The sequence below is a fragment of the Prionailurus viverrinus genome, chromosome A3 (assembly GCF_022837055.1).
Source record: "Prionailurus viverrinus isolate Anna chromosome A3, UM_Priviv_1.0, whole genome shotgun sequence".
NCBI classification, from domain to species: domain Eukaryota; kingdom Metazoa; phylum Chordata; class Mammalia; order Carnivora; family Felidae; genus Prionailurus; species Prionailurus viverrinus.
In genome coordinates this window covers 110,081,734-110,084,798 of record NC_062563.1, presented here as the reverse complement: position 1 = coordinate 110,084,798, position 3,065 = coordinate 110,081,734, and the positions used below count along the sequence as shown (strand labels likewise).

Below are 3,065 nucleotides of genomic sequence, written 5' to 3'. Positions count from 1 at the left end.
TGAATGAAGCTGATAGGAACATTCATATGCTAGTCTTTCAAAGACATGTTTTTATTTGGAAGGTGGAGGCAAAAACCTAGGCGTGGAGTTGTCACATGGTAAGTATTTGTTAGCTTTACAAGAAACTTTTTACAAGAAACAAGAAGCTTTACAAGAAAACATACTGCTTTTCAGATGACTGTACCATTCTGCATTCCCATCAGAATGGATGGAATGAGAGTTCCAGTTGTTACACATCCTCACCAACACTTGGCATGGTCAACCTGTCTTTAACTTCAGCCACTCTAACCTAGGTGTGGCGGCATTGCATTGTGGTTTTAATTTGCTCTTCCCTAATGACTTGAGCATCTTTTCATGTGCCCATTGGGTATCTTCTTCCTTGACTCAATCGCTCTGACTAACCTGATGGCACTAAATTCGATAATCCTACAGCCAAAAACATCCTTGCCGGTTTCTAGTAGGTTATGACCCTTTCTTCCTTGCCTTAACCCTGGCAGGACATAAGAAAACTGACAGAAGCTCTGATTTGCCTCCTGTCCCAGGGTGAGGTCATCAAAACAGACCTTCAGAAACTCCATATATAGAAAGTTGAGCAGGTAGATTGAACCTGTGGCATTGGAACACTGCTGGGAGAAAGAAGATATAAATCATATGTGTCTCTCCCTTGCTCTGCTATACTTACAGGGCCCCCCCCCCCCACACACACACAGAGAGAGAAGAAAGGGAGAGAGAGGAGGGGAGGGAGGGGAAGGACACAGAGGGAAGTAAAGAGGCTGAGATTGAACTTACTCTAGATTGTAGAGTAGTCATTCCATGTGGACCCAAACTTTTCATTTCCAGGATTTTACAAGATTCCTCCTCTGACTCCCTACTCTTGTTGACAATGTAAAACAAACCCACAGTTAGCCTGGGAATTATCTTTATGGAATAAATCAGCATATTGTTTTGAGTTTTTGCACTGCATGTATTAATTTAAAAAGAACACATGTCTTGGTTCAGTAAAAATTTGCAAAAAGCCAGACATCCCATAAAAAGAATTTGTTGGTTGAGATGTTTATCCCTCTAGCCATCTTTTCCCTTTTATGACTACAAAGAATACTTGTGTTTCTTTACTTGTCAGAATCATCTACTCAGGAAGACTTCTGGCAGTGGGCCCAACAGGAAGTCCCACTGCGCTGAAGCAGGGTCTTTATGAGGTCTGCTTCCTTCCCATCCTTTGACTGGTCTGCACATAGGTGTGTTACCACCTTGCCTTTGCCAGAGAGAGCATCTTTCAGCCAGGACGCTCTCCTTGTCCAAGGCACGACTCAGAGAGGCCGGGCCCAGGCTACGCAGGCTCACAGTCTACGCCTCCTCTGTCTTGTTGTGGTGCCTCTGCAGTTGTGGGTGTACCTGGGGAAACCTGGCATGTTACTGCTTCACCAGAACACTGTCTGATGTGGAGGAAGACACCTAGAGGGCCACAGAAATCAGAAGTTTCCAGAGGTAAACTAAGACCTTCCAGTGATCAATGCTTGGTTAACCAATCTCCCATCAACTGTGAAGATAATCAATATCCATAATGATGAGCCTAAAGCATTCAAGATCCCCAAGTGCTTTCTGCATTAAAAAAAAAAAAAAGCTAAATTGCATGTGGTTAACGTTAAAACTTTAAGTAATTTTGCTATAATCTTGTAAACCCATTGGTCTCCAAGCTTTTGTGATTTCATTGATTTTATCAGCTTTTAAAACATCTTCTGAACATCCTGCTCACTGGTACACCAGGGCTTGGAAAAACCGTGCTAGGCAAAGAACTTGCATCAAGCTTGGGACTGAAATACATTAATGTGGGTGATTGAGCTCAAGAAGTCTGATCAACGGACATCATGGAGTCTGGCGAGAGGGCTTGTCCCAAGAGCATGCCTGAAGATCCACGGATGATGGCACAAATCCTGAAGGATAAGAGCATTACAGAATATGAGCCAAGAGTTATAAGTCAGATGTTGGAGTTTGCCTTCTGATATGTGACCACAATTCTAGATGATGCAAACATTTACTCAAGCCATGCTAAGAAAGCTACTGTTGATGCAGATGGTGTGCGATTGGCGACCCAGTGCCATGCTGATCAGTCTTTTGCCTCTCCCCCCCCCAAGAGATTTTTTATTAGACATGGCAAGGCAAAGAAATCAAAGTCCTTTGCCATTAATCAAGCCATATTCAGGCCCCAGGTTGCCACCTGATATTGCTTGACTGTTCCAAACTACAGACTTAAGTCTTTACCAAAAAAGGCATCTACTTCTGCGGGAAGAATAACAGTTCTGTGGTTATTACTAGCGGACCAAGTACTCCCACGCTTGGCACAACAACCCCACACACCATGTCTGTGTCAATGAAAGTAGGGACTCCAATGTCCCTCACAGGGCAAAGATTTACAGTACAGAGACCCACTTCACAGCCCCCAACTGCAAAAGCATCAATTCCTGCAACATCCGCAGTTCAGAATGTTCTGATTAATCCATCATTAATCGGGTCCAAGAACATTCTTATTAGCACTAACATGGTGTCGTTGCAAAACACCGCCAATGAATCAGCACATGCACTGAAAAGAAAACAAGAAGATGATGATGATGATGATTGTGATAAACTGTGATAATTTGTAATCTGGCCTTGATGCTTGTAACATGTATACTTGGTCTTGAATCCATTGCACTGAGATTAAACATACATGCTGGGTGTTTCCAAGTTGTGTTGTAGGAAATGTAAATGGCATTTAATGAGTAAATACAGTTATCCTTTCTGATTGAGATGTGGGATTTTCTTTAGCAGGATTAGTAATGGTTTTTCATCAGCCTTTCAGTATAAAAAATAAAGTCGTTCACCAAATAAATAAATAAATAAATAAAAGTTGGTATCCCCTCCACATATTTATGTCCATGTATTTATAAGCAACAAATGCTAATTACTAAAATATTCATGATAAAATATACACACAGATAGAACATTTCACAGTATAGAATTGCCTCCTTTCTTGGTTAAATAAGAAACTCTTGGGGCGCCTGGGTGGCTCAGTGGGTTAAGCGTCTGAC

General features: G+C 42.0%; 1 pseudogene; it reads left to right on the top strand.

The window, feature by feature from the left end:
• The first annotated feature begins 1,422 nt into the window (after positions 1-1,422).
• Positions 1,423-2,745, top strand: LOC125162424 (transcription initiation factor TFIID subunit 9-like; annotated as a pseudogene).
• The last annotated feature ends 320 nt before the right edge of the window (positions 2,746-3,065 follow it).